Raw genomic sequence first — 14,940 nt, 5'->3', positions numbered from 1 at the left:
CTCCATATTCGCCAAACATCTGTAAACATCTGTAACCTCAGACGCACCAACTAAATAGAATGTTCTCTTCCTCCAAGATACAATCTATTCTTTTCAGTTCTATGGAGTCGGCGGCTCACAGAAAAATAGAAAAAACATGTTTTTGCGGCAGTTTCTATAAAACTGAACAATAATACTTCTGACAATGTAACAATAATTTATATTTAACTACTATACCAATCTCAACCCTTATGGAAAACTGTTTGAGCAAAAATGTGATAATAACCATATTTATTCTCTACTAGTTCTTACATAGGTAGTAGGGATGTCCTGATACAACTGTTTCACTTCCGATATGATACCGATATTGCAGCCTTGCGTATCATACATTACCGATATTGATCCGATACGATAACAGCACGAATCAAACATACTTTTATGACTTATTTTGTAGTGTGGAATGTTAGAAAAGGCTTTATCAAGTGATGGTACTCAAACAGAGAATAATAGTCAGCAACAGTAGGTTACTGTGTGTGAACCACAGTCACCTATGGATAGAAGTGCTGGAGCAGAACGTTTTATCGGAGCGCTTATATCGGTGACTTTAGATGCAGTTTGATCAAATCCGATATTCGTTTTCCGGCTGATATCGGACCGATATCAGATAAGGACACTAGTGTTTGAGTACACTGTACTACTGAAGCAAAACGTGTCACTAGTATTACTAGTAAGCATTATATGATTTTGAGTTTACTAGTAAAGTTAGGAATGTAACACGCAATAAAAAAAAAACTGATTTAAAATTTAAAGATGCACAAATTCAAATCAAGTAAAAACGTTTTTAAAAAGCTCAGCGACGCGATGAGAAACTGCAGTGTTTACAAGATGGCGGACAACGAGGATGCGTCGTTGTAGTCGGTTGTAGTGATGCACCAAAAAAAAAAACAACGTGGCTGAAATAGCGAGTGAGCTACTCTCAGCACGCGTTTGTCTGGATACGAGCCAACGTGTGCGTGGAGTGGCCGTATTTTAACACATTTGAGCACAAAAGCTTGTTCTAAGTAGAGGTTGAGACATAACCTGGCAAGAGCCAGATTGATGTGTAGCCCCTCCTCTAACTCCAGTTCTCCACATCAATGTGGGTCTGTGTCTGGCGAATCCTTTCGAAACCACTGAGGAACATGAACAGAATGTTTGAAGCTGATTTGGCTTAAACTTTTATGGTTAAGAAATGATAAAAAAACGAAAACTAAAAATAGATTTGTGAAGCGAAACACTCCCACACACTGTTTCACACTGTTGTAGTCAAAAAGTTTTTCATCAGTAAACAAATGCCATTATAAGTAGAGTAACATTTTTGTTTATTCGTACTTAAAATCTCACTAGTAGTAAGGCAAGGCAAGGAACATTTATTTGTATAGCGCATGTTATACACAAAGCAACTCAATGTGCTTTACATGATCAAAAAGTACAACAATAAGAACATTAAATTCAGCAGCAAAAACATCTAAAATCAGCAGCAAAAAACATTTAAAATCAGTAACAAATGCATTACATCAACAAAAACATGATCAAAAGTTATATACAGTAAAGAAAAAGAGCCTTTAACTTTGATTTAAAAATGCTCACATACTGTGTAGTACTAGTAGTAAAGCCTAAACATACCCTAGTAGAACTAGTAGACCCAATTAAATGAAGTAGGAGGGATTAGAACCAAATCCAGCTCCCTGATTGGTTGGATAAATGTTTTTGAAAGCCAATGATAAGCCTGAATTTGGTGATTTCTCGCCTCCTTATTAGCATATAATGCTAACTAGTAGTACTAGTGACACTTTTTGCTTCACTGTTAAAGTGTACTCGAGCACTATTAAACCATAGTTGAGCACTAAACAATAGTCAACATCACATTTATGCTCAAATGTCTTTACATAGACTTAATATTGTAGAGGACCAAGTCTACCACAATTAAAAATATTTTAAAAAAAATGGAGAGATGAATAAATAAATAAGCATTTATGGCACATATTTATGACATATATTTATTTATTTATTGGCTCTCTATTCTATATGAGTATGTGTGATTATTCATATATATCTATGATGAGTTAATACCTTTTCTTACTGCCGTTTTGTTGTCCCATGAGCTCCCTCTAGTGGTCACAGTATGTACTTTATTTCACCTCTACATAAATGTGTGAGAGAGGATGATGTATTTGTTCATTAATGATGACACTCAGCATTTATCACACATTTAAACTGACCTTAAGTAAATAATGAAGAACATTTTTTGACATATATAACTATTTTTGGACGCTCTTTTACAGTGTTTGTGTTGTAACCTTTAAAATCAGAATACATGTGGTTTTGTTGCCCCCTAGTGGCAGGAAATGACTGTTACAGTTTTTATAATCAGAATAAGGGCTGTAAAATCATTGAAATACCAAAAATATTTAAAGTACGAAAAATAAAAGAATAAAAAAAAGAGGATTTTAAGTGATCTGGAGAAGTAAGAAAAAAATAAAGCAAAGTGTAAACCAGACACTTATCCAACCACTCACTGAACATCAAAAAAGAGTCAGAGACACATATTTATTTGTCTCGTTTATACTAAACAGACTCCAGAGTAAAGCTGATGCACGATACTAAAAGATAGATTTTTTTTTAAGCTGTTAACACATTAAAAACCTGACTTTCTTTCTAAAAACAACTTAAAAAGGGAGGATGAATGCTTATAATCATCATATAGAAAGATAACCTTCAGAATCAGACTAAATCAATGTATTACATTACATATATTTACAAATGTAGACACAGGATCATTCATATCTCTTTAAAATAAAATGTTTATAATTCATTAAAGAAAAGTTGGAAACCTGTTTGAGCATTAATGTAATATCAACCATTAATAAAGAATAACTAAACCCCAAAATCACTTGATTCTGCTGAAAACAAATGTATTTGTTTGTATGACGTAGTGCTGTTTATTGATCCTCTTCCAAATCTCAACATTTTAGTCAAAAGTATTTCAATTTGTTGTATTTTGTTGTAAAATGTCAGAGTGACTGCCCTCTATGGGTTAAAACCAGATATTACAATATGATTTTTACTATTGGCTGAGGACAAGATTCTGTGACGTCATTGGACCATTGTGCGTCATTGTTAGCCACGCCCCTTTTATGAAAACTACCACCTGTGGACTCTACAATCTGTGAGGAGTAGGTTGGACTGAGATAATGGTGAATAGAGAGCCGGTGGGCGGCGGGGCCGGGCTGCTGTCCTTGCTCCGTCTGGGGCTGTGCGGTCCTGCTGGATGGTGGCCGGTTCGTGGGCTGGGATGGGGGTTCAATGAAGGGTGATCTGGGGCGCTTTGGGGGGCTTGGCTGGTGTGCCTGGGGTCCGGTGGGGTGACTTGCAGTGTCTCCTTCTGGCCTGGGGTCCTGTCCCTGCTGGCTCTGGGCCCACCGGCGGGTGCCCGCTGGCTGCACGGCTCAGGCCGTCTGGTGGGCGTGGACCTTGGCTCCTCCGCTGGGAAAGAACTCATAAGGACACATCAAAGTGATGAGCAGATGCCTCTGCCTATATCGAGATATATCTATATTTTTGAAACTTGTTTTTATTTATACAATCACACAGTACAAATCACACCATAGAAGTATTTAATATTAATCATAGAGTACAGTCAAATAGTGTCCTGCTTTACAATCTTTCCATATTTCTGAGATATATAATTTTTATAGGTTATTTTGTATTAAAATACTTTTTTTTTTAGGAGTTGCTGTTTTTGTTACTTCTCAGAAACAGCATGAAAAGCTCAGTTAGATGGATTTCTGAGTGTGTTCTAACCTAGACACTACAGGACTCACTCACATGTGCTGTCCCTTAAAGGAGAAACGGCCAAAAATGGTACATATTGTGCAGCTGTTTGTTAATAAATGCGCCTGTATGGCTTTTTTCATCAGCAAATTTAACCCTGAATTGTCTTTCTGGTCAGACTTAGACTTAGAGTTATATCGTATATCGCCATTTTAAGAAAAAATATCAGGATATGAGTTTTGGTCCATATCGCCCAGCCCTACTAGTGATAGATTTAGCTTCACTCTGGTAGATTCTCATTAGCCGTTTCTTTTACACACCATAATAATACCTTTAGAGCTGATGGAGGAGGATGTCATGTGTCCATTCTCCTCACTGCAGCACACACACGCACGCGCGCACACACACACACACACACGCACACACACACACACACAGTGTGACTGTAGAGAAAATCATTATAGAAGCTTAACTCCAGAGGATCACCTTCTCATAAAGCCACTGCAGCAAAGTTATAAAAAGCAGGAGATCAGAGATGCTGAGTGAATGAGTGAATGAGTAAATGGGCGAAGGAGTAAATGAGTGAAGAGTGAAGGAATGAATGAGTGAATTGGTGAATGAGTGAAGGGGTGAAGGAGTGAAGGAATGAAGGAATGAAGGAATTAATTGGTAAAGGAGTGAGGGAGTGAAGGAGTGAATGGGTGAAGGAGTGAATGAGTGAAGGGGTGAATGGGTGAAGAGTAAACAGCATGAGATCAGAGATGTTGAGTGAAGGAATGAATGAGTGAATGGGTGAATGAGTGAATGAGTGAATGGGTGAATGAGCGAATGAGCGAATGAGCGAATGAGCGAAAGAGTGAATGAGTGAATGGGTGAATGAGCGAATGAGCGAATGAGCGAAAGAGTGAAAGAGTGAAAGAGTGAATGGGTGAATGAGCGAAAGAGCGAATGAGCGAAAGAGCGAATGAGCGAACGGGTGAATGAGTGAATGAGCGAAAGAGCGAATGAGCGAACGGGTGAATGAGCGAACGGGTGAATGAGTGAATGAGTGAATGAGTGAACGAGTGAATGAGCAAAAGAGCGAATGAGTGAATGAGTGAATGAGCGAAAGAGCGAATGAGCGAAGGAGTGAATGAGTGAACGAGTGAACGAGCGAACTGGCGAACGAGCGAACTGGCGAACGAGCGAACGAGCGAATGAGTGAACGAGTGAACGGGTGAACGAGTGAATGAGCAAAAGAGCGAATGAGTGAATGAGCGAACGGGTGAACGGGCGAATGAGTGAATGAGTGAACGGGTGAACGAGTGAATGAGCAAAAGAGCGAATGAGTGAATGAGCGAATGAGCGAATGAGTGAATGAGTGAATGAGTGAATGAGTGAACGAGTGAACGAGTGAACGAGCGAATGGGTGAATGGGTGAATGAGTGAATGAGCGAATGAGTGAATGAGCGAAAGAGCAAATGAGTGAATGGGTGAAGGAGTGAATGAGCGAACGGGTGAATGAGTGAATGAGCGAAAGAGCGAATGAGTGAATGGGTGAAGGAGTGAATGGGTGAATGGGTGAATGGGTGAATGGGTGAATGAGTGAATGGGTGAAGGAGTGAATGGGTGAATGGGTGAATGAGTGAATGGGTGAAGGAGTGAATGAGTGAATGAGTGAATGGGTGATGGAGGAGCAGTGACTGAACACATGAATGAATGTTTGTGTGATTTAACAATGATATTCAGCCTCTAAGTTTTATGATTTTTCCTCATTTTTCCATTAAGTCAAAAACGTATTTTGTGTTTAACTATTTAGAGCAACTTTGATCTACAGCAGAGCCACACATACGTGATTATATGTGATTATTGGGTCACATGATCAATATTTATGTCAGCATTTATCATAATGACCAATCAGAGCATTAAGAGGAGGAAGGAACAAAGGCTTTGTGTGTTTTTATGTCATATATCTATGTTTTTGTTGTTGTTTGTTAGTTTTTTCCTGTCATTTTTGTTGGTTTATTTATTTGTGTATACTGTAGTTTTGTACATTTTTGTTTTGTTTTTATTTTGTGTGTTTTTTGAGTCATATTGCTTTATTCATGTATGTTTTTGTTGTTTTGTGTGTTTTTCTGTAATTTATGTATATTTCTGTTGTCATTTTATGCATTTCAATATTCCATCCGTTTTCAGACCCCCTTCGTCCTATATTTCAGGGGTCTGGGGGTGCCGACTCACACTAGGCACTAGGAGGGGGTACACCCTGGACTTTTTAATTATTTTTCATTTTAATGTAATTTTTTAATTATGATTTTTAATATCATTTTTGAATATTTTTGTTGTCATTTTCTGTTATGTCATTTTTCGATGTCTTTTGTTGTCACCTTGTTTTTTTTTATGTTATTTTTGTTTTGTTGACTTTTGTTGTCATTTTGTGTACATTTTTCTTCATGTTTAGTGTGTTTTTCTGTATTTTTGTCATTGATTTGTACATTTTTGTTTTTTTCTGCTTATTTGTTCTTGTTTTCATGTCATTTTTCTATCTCTGTTGTTGTTTTGTGTTATTTTTGCTGGGTTTTTTTTGTAGTAAATATTTGTGTATATTGTTGTCTTTGTAATTGTTTTGTGTGGTTTTGTACATTTTTGTTGTTTTGTCTGTTGTGTGTTATTTTAGAGTCATTTTGTGACATTTTGTGCGTTTACCTCGGCTCCATCAGTTGTCCGTCAGCTTTACTCACAGTAGGCTAGAATCACTGCTGGACAGATGATGAAAATGTTTCTCTATCACTGAAATTATTTCCAAGTTGTTTAACGTCACAGAAGTTTATGATAAATATCATTTTGGCTTTTTGGATGGAACTCATCATTAGATATGCATTGAAGGAGATTAGAAGGTGGATTTCTTTGCGTAAAGTAATCCTCTTCATCTCCATCATCTCCACTCAGGACATCCTGTCCTCTTTTTAAATGGAGTGGACATTAGTAGTGACTGTAAACCTGTGGAAAACAGAAAGAGTTGGGTTTTTAAATGGAGTACTAATATATCCTGTACTCAAGTACCAGTACTGTTGATTGAAATTGTACTCAAGTATAAGTAAAAAGTATCTGAATTAAATAGTACTCAAAGTAAAAGTTACTATTTTTGGTAATAAATCTTGCCATGGTTCCCTTGCATACAGTAAACATCTGATGTGTAAACTTAAAAAGGAAGAGACACAATCTAGTGCAATTTTTCACAATAAAAGCATCTGTGTATAATTTTGTCAAAATGTACAATTCTTTTTTTTTTTTTTTTTTTAAATATTGCCAATGAATTTAATTAAAAATAAGTAAAATAGAAATTCTCCGGCTCTAAAGTATAGCTACCTTTATGAACTCAAACTGAGAGAAAAAAAACCTTTTGGAGCGGTGCATTAATACGTTTAATCTGATTGGTCGGCTTTGATGATGTGATGCATTTAATTGTTGTCTGGTTATTTCATTTTTTTTTTTTTTTTTTTTTTTTTTTTTTTAACAATGTCTGTTAATAATAAAACAACCAAAAAAAAAAAGAAAAAAAAAAAAACTCATAATATAGACAGAAACAGTTGGGTGTAGAAATGTAACAATTTACTTATTTTAAAATGTACTTACGCACAAGTAAAATGACTGATTTATAAATATAATTAAAAAAAAGTACAAGTACCTATAAAAGCAACTCGCCTACAATAATGTGAGTACTTATAATCAGTTAATTTCACCTCTACAATTATCTGGAGGAGGGGGAAAGTTAATCAAGATTTCTGTTTTGGTGATAAAGAAAATTGCAATATTGCCTTTTTTATAGCTTATTTTGTATTCAAATACACCTGTTAGGAGTTACTGTTTTTACAACTGTCCCTTATAAGGGAAATTTATTTGTTAATAAATGTGCCTGTGGGGCATTTTTCATCAGAAAATGTAACCCAAAATTGTCTTTCTGTTAAGACTTTATAGAGTTAAAAATATTAAGATTTATATCAAATATCAAAAATGAACAAAATCAGTGCAAAAACAGACATTATGAAAACAAAAATACACAAGTTACTCGTAAAAAAACATTAAAAGACCACAAAAATTCACAAAATGAGAGAAAGATATACAAAACATATGGAAAATGAGAAAAGAATTTACAAAACAACAAGAATACACATAATTACTGCAAAAACAGACAATATGAGAACAAAATACACAAAATGATTAAATAGAAATATACAAAACGACAACCAAAATACACAGAATGAATCCAAAAACAGACATTATTAGAAGAAAATACGCAAGTTACTCGCAAAAGAAACATTAAACGACAACAAGAATACACAGAATTAGTGCAAAAAATGGACATTATGAAAATAAAATACACAAAATGATAAAAAATATATAAAACAACAACAAAAATGAACAAAATCAGTGCAAAAAAAGACATTATGAGAACAAAAAACACACAAGTTACTCGCAAGAAACATTAAAAGACCACAAAAATTCACAAAATCAGAGAAAGATGTACAAAACATATGCAAAATGAGAGAAGAATTTACAAAACGACAACCAAAATACACAATTACTGCAAAAACAGACATTGTAAAAACAAAAATACACAAAATTATGGAAAAATATATAAAACAACAAGAATACACAAAATTACTGCAAAAACAGACACTATGAGAACAAGAATACACAAAATAATTAAAAGAAATATACAAAACGAAAAGATTTATATCAAATATCGCAATTTGGAGAAAAAATATCGAGATATGCGTTTTGGTCGATATCGTTCAGCCCTAGAGGAAAGTCAGTCATTGATCAGATGTGAGGAAAAGATCAGGCAGATGATCTCTCTCTGCATCTGTTGATGATTCTGTGATAATTCATCCGGGCTCTCTCTTAATCTGGACCAATGTAAGCTGCATGTGGAGCTTCAGCACAAATCCCTTCATGTCCTTCCTTTGAGAGATAAGGACAGAAAGATGCTGATTGCTTTTCCCATTCAAAGAAGCACCTCCCACCAGCAGCACTGTCTGTTTTATTTTGGACTCAGACTTCACTTTTTCATATTTGAAGTTGTTTCCTGATGTCAGAGACATCCACATCTCTATGAAAATAGCACTGCCTTGTTTTCTGTTCTTCCTTCAGAAGCAGCTTTTTTGCCTCAGGTAGATGTAGCAGGTGAAAAGAGAACAAAACCAAAAAAAAACACCAAGGTTTTCATCAGTCGCTGCACCTGATACTCCACTCGGCGACCATGTTTGCCAGCCGTGGAGGAACCGGAGGAGGGAAAGGAGGGAAGTACTCAGTGGAGGATCTCTACGGGATCAGCAAGAAACCCAAAGCGTCGTCCTCGTCGGGGAGCATCGTCACCAAAGCTGGGAGCCGCGCTAACAAGGGCTCGGAGCAGAGGAGCGAGTCCGAGGCCTTGGCCTCTCAGATCCTAGAGGCGGCTCACAGGCTGGTGGAGAGACGGCGCCTAGAGCTCTACCTGAGGGAGTGTGGCCTGTCCCTGGCCGAGTGTGAGGCTGACCGCTCTCTCATGACATACAGGTGAGTCACAGCATCAGAACGTACAGAAAACACCTGCAAATCAAGCTTTATAGGTCATTTATTTAGATTATTTAACCGTCCTATTACCCTTGGGGTCAATTTGACCCCTTTCAATGTTCATCATTCAAAAAATAATAGTTAACTTTAATATTTCATATTTCATGACTTTTCCTTATTGGATAGGTACAATTCATTAACCTTCCTATTTTCCTTGGGGTCAATTTGACACCATTCAATGTTTATAATTAAAAAAACTATTGTTTAATTGTCATAACTTTTCCTACCTTGATGTGTTCACTTGATTAAGCATAAAATTATGATGATATTTTTTGTATTGGACACATATTGCACGCATTGGTGTCCCTTTAGGGGTCAATTTGACCCCAAGCTGTTCCTGGTGTTACTATTGGCTGAGTGTGGTCACATGACTATTTCTACATAATAGACTTTAAAGATGTCATGTGTTGATGCATGAGTAATGTTGAGTGCCATAAATAAATACATAAATTGATTACATGCTGTATATTTATATAAAAGGTGAGTTCTACCTGTTACACACACACACACACACACACACACACACACACACACACACACACACACACACACACACACACACACACACACACACACACACACACACACACACATATATATATGTAAATTTGAGAAGATTTGAATGAGAACTATTCAAGATAAATGAATTCTAATTCAAAAGTTTGGCCTGATGGTGGTTTTTTAAGAACATTTAACAAATAAACAAAGTGTCTGACACAAAAACTTGGTCAACAATTTTCAGAATTTTCTCATTTTCTGGAGGCAAATATCCCTTGGGGTCAGATTGACCCCGAGGGTCAAATGTGTTGTTAATATTTGAGGATAATAAGAGAAATGTACAGATCTCACATGCAGATGTAAAACTCCTCCTTTGGATCTTTTCAAAGAAAATGTGAAACTATCTTCATCATTGGTTCAAATAACATTATTAATGCTGCTCTAATACATCACTAATGCATGAGTGTAGCCGAGCGTGTGAGGAGGACAGTGAGTGATCACATCAATCAGAAAGATTTTTGATTTTTTTTTTCTTCTTAAAGCACTGAAGTAGAAATAAAAAAAGTTACGTTGAGGCTTGTGATGAGAGCAGCATAAAGAACGTGGCTGGACTATAGATAGATGCACTTTGTTCTCCATCATCATCATCATCATCATCATCAGTCCCACTGTAAACAGACAACAGGGAGCAGGTCACACAGTGCTGCACAGCTTAGACACTCACTGTGGTTTGAGCTCATTATTCATCCTGGTTTCCATTTCATTAAAACGAGAAAAAGAGAGAAATTCAGACACTGAAGCAACTTTAAAGTCTATTGGCCTCGACTACGCTGAATCACATGACCTGCAGGACTGAGAACATTCACTGATAAAAGAAAAAACTGATTGTATCTGATTCTAAGGGTCACATGATCAACATTCATATCAGCATTTAGAATAATGACCAATCTGAGCATTAATACAGAAAGGAACAAAGGGTTTGTGTGTTTTTGTTGGGTTTTTTGTGTATTTTTCTTTCATTTTTGTTTATTTTTCTTGTTGGCTCGAGAGGGTTTTTTGTTCATTTTGTGTAATTTTGTTACCATCTGTAATTTTGTTTATTTTCTGTATTTTTCTTTTTCATTTTGTGCATTTTGGGGGTAATTTTGTAAAATTTTGTGTCATTTTGTTTAATTTGTTTTCATTTTGAGTATTTTTGGAGTCATTTTGTAAAAAAATGTCATCATTTTGTTTGTTTTTGTGTAAAAATGTTTTGTCATTTTCTCTGTACTTAGTCGTTTTTTGTATTTTTGTGTTTTTTCCTCTTGTTGTTTTGTGTGTCATTGGGTCGTTTTGTAAAAATTTTATATCATTTTGTGAAATTTTTCTGTCATTTTATGTATGTTTGAAGTCATTTTGTCGTACTGTACAATTTTTGTCTCGTTTCTTGTTATATAATCAATTTCTTTGACAAATCCACTTGATTTATGCACACACACACACACAAACACACACAAACACACACGCACACACACACATCTGCAGCCCAGAGGGAAGTGACATTTGCAGCTTTAGAAATCAGCCACTATTAAAGCTCAGAATCTGCTCTAATGGTTACATTTGTGGACTCTTGCTAAGAGGATTTATCAGCGTCTAATCCAGCACAGCAGCACCTTCTTACACACTCTTGGTTTACATTTATAGAATGAATCACATCTGAATCTGATCTCCCTTTAGATATCACTGCATCAAACTCAACGTCCTTAACAACGGTAGCAGACATCACAGATAATCATCTTTATTTCATCAAAACGAGTTCAAGCTCTACATTTACAGCGAGGACCACCTTTCATTGTTATTGTCTTTAACACCATTCAAAGCCAGAGGACGAACGCTGAGTGAGAAAACAACATTTAAAAAGTTCACAGTTTGGATGAAGATTATAAAAAGAAGTAATGAATTAACACAGAAAGAATCAAACCATTTGTATGTTTTTTTGTTGTTGTTTTGTATATTTTTTCTTGTTGGTTTGAGTTCTTTTTTTTTTTTTTCAGTAAAAGTTGTTGCCATTTTCTTTATTTTCTGTATTTTTCTTTTCATTTTGTGTGTTCTGGGAGTACGTTTGTGTCATTTTTTTGTCATTTGATGTCATCATTATGTGCTTTTTGTTCTCACCTTATGTTAAATGTTGTCATTTTGTGTGTTTTTGGAGTAATCTTGTACACATTTGTTGTCATTTTCTGTCATGTGTATTTTTGTGTTGGTTTTGTGTTTAATTTTGTTGTCATTGTGTGTTCAGTATCTATGTTGTGTATCTTTACTCAATTACAATGCAATTACCATTACAATGGAGATAGATTTTGTGGCATGGCAAGCCTGAATGTACTTCCCCCGCCCCCTTATTAGCATATAATGCTAACTATTAGCACTAGTGACACGTTATGCTTCACTAGTAAAGTGTACGAGTGCATTAGTAAATGTAATGTACTAGTAGAGCTCTTAACTTTGTCTTTTCTTTTTCTTTTTTCTTTTTTTTTATTTTTTTTTCTCTTTTTCTTTATTTTTTTCAATTTTTTCCTGTTTTTTTCATCTTTTCTTCTTCTTTTACGTCTTTTTTTCTCTTAATGTTTCTTTTTCTCTTATTCTTCGTCTTCTTTTTCTATTTACTTTTTCTTCCTCTTCTTCATTTCTATTTCTTCTTCTGCTTCTTCTTCTTTTCTCCTTCTTCTTCTTCTTCTACTAATTAAATTCAGCGCGTTCAGCCCAAAGCAAACGAAACATGTGGTGAAATGGATTTCTGTCTTTCCCTTTAATTGAGTGCATGAAATCATTTGCGCAGGCTTTACTTTTGACCAGATCTCATTTCAAACTGTCACCAGAGATGTTAGCGGACATTAGAATGTGTCGTTGTGTGCATTAGGAAATGTGTGTGTGTGTGTGTGTGTGTGTATTATGTTAATATGCTGGAACGTCTCATCCCAGATGGAGATTCAGCCGTTTTTAAAAGGGTTCACAGTGAGAAAAAGGCGAGTCCAGGCTGCATAAATCTGCTGCTTATTTCAAGGGCTCTTATTATACAATGTGTTGTATAATTTCTCTCTATAGGAGGAGTCCACGGCCTCTCATTCACAGCCTTTCTGTTGATTTGAATACATGTATATATGTGAATGTCTGTGGTTCCTGAGCAGTGGACAGATGGAGTCAGCGATGGACAATGTTTTTGTGTCAAGGTGAACGTTAAATCCACTGTGATCAAGATTAAAATGACAGGATTGAATGGAACTAAATTAGAAATGTGTTTTTCTGTTGCTTGGTACTGAAATATATGTGAGTGGATGGTTTACTAAACCACAGGAAACTTTCTGATCCTAAAAAAAGCACTAAATTACTGTGATTACTGTGCAGTCGTTTATATGATTTGATCTGAGTGCAAAGTGATGGAAATTATTATGTTTGATCATGGGAGGGATTTTGGAGGTCAGGGAAACATGGAAAACTGCATTTAATCACATCGTCTTTAGAGCAACGGTCGCTCTCAACAGGAATGTTGTTGATCAGCATCACTTTGTGTCGAGTTTGCATGTTCTCAGAGCTTAACTTGGGCATCATCAGCATCTCATTTGCTTTTAGGTGTTTTCATTAAATGTGGAACTATTATATTTGGACAGCTGTGTCTGTTATTGAGTCAAAAATACAGAAAATGTCATTGTAAACAAAACTAAATGTAAAAACTAAGCATGAGTGAGGAAGAGAGGGGAATGTCAAGCCACGCCCCCACGCTACGTCTAAAGAGTGATTTTGCGCAAAAATGTTTGGAAGACGGTAGAAAATGGCTAAAAAAAAAAAAATCAGATGCATTTAAAGAGTTTTTAAGCCAATAAGTGAAGGTAAGCCTGAGGTAAAAGTTGTTTCTGTGGAAATCGTGGAAATGAGCAGCAACAGCAGTTAGCGTAGCGACTAGCATTATCTGTCGTGACGATACTAATGCAATAGAACCTGCCTCCAACAGACAGGACACAGGAGGAGAACTATCCAGAACTGTCTCAGTTCAAAGCTAAGATGAGCTGCTGCTCTAGGTTTATGAAAGACAAGTCAGACCTCGGCTGTGAAATATGTAAAAAAAAAAATGCGAGGATACAAAATTCTCCGTGACTGTTTTGTTTTTTTATGGCTGTTTTGACAAATAACAGGTAAGCACACGTATTTTTATTTTCTGATGTGCTGCTGATTCATTAGAGGAATTATGGCCTTACGTTATGAATGTAAAAGTTTGTGAATATTTTGTATTTGTGGGTTTTTGTGTTCTGAAACTTTAGAGACCTTTGTGGCTAAATTAGCGCTGATTGTGCGCTGTCCTTGGTTCTGAAACACAACAGATTTAACAGCTCCGTAACGGGCGATTGTCTGTGCTTCTTTAATGCTGAGTCATCATTCTTTTACTAAACACTTAAGTGAATCGGTTGTTTGTGTTAACGTGATATTATCGATCCATTTAGTTAGCAATAGGTGCTTTAAAAAATGTATTCCGTGACATTTTTGTCTGTCTCTTAATGCCAGAACAACACCTGGCGTGTGTTCTTTGTTTATTGTTCTAGTGTTAGCCTTATATCAGCAGTGTAACAGTTAGCATAAAAAAGATAGATTTATTTCAACCTTGCATTGTTCTCGACTGAAGGTGTGTGACATAGGAACAAGTTGAAAGATATGTCTTTTACATCTGTATTTTTCAATATAGGCACTGATACGCTACAGCAGACATAGGCATCTGGCGGCTCGGGGGCCAGATGTGGCCCTCGGTCCAATTTTGTGTGGCCCCCAAAACAAATCCGAAGAATTGTGTTTCAAGACGTTGGAGGGAATTTAAAGCCCAACATAATACACAATATAACTCCCAAAATACACACAAAACAGTCCAAAAAAATACACAAAATGACTCATAAAACACAAAATAACAACAACGACGACAGACACAACAAACACTTAAAACAAACAAAATGACTATAAAAAGACAAAAAACAACACATTATAGAATAGCTACAAAGACACACTGTCAACAAAATTACGCAAAATGACAGA

This window comes from Gouania willdenowi, chromosome 14, assembly GCF_900634775.1.
Source record: "Gouania willdenowi chromosome 14, fGouWil2.1, whole genome shotgun sequence".
Classification (NCBI taxonomy): domain Eukaryota; kingdom Metazoa; phylum Chordata; class Actinopteri; order Blenniiformes; family Gobiesocidae; genus Gouania; species Gouania willdenowi.
Note: the sequence above shows the minus strand (reverse complement) of the source record.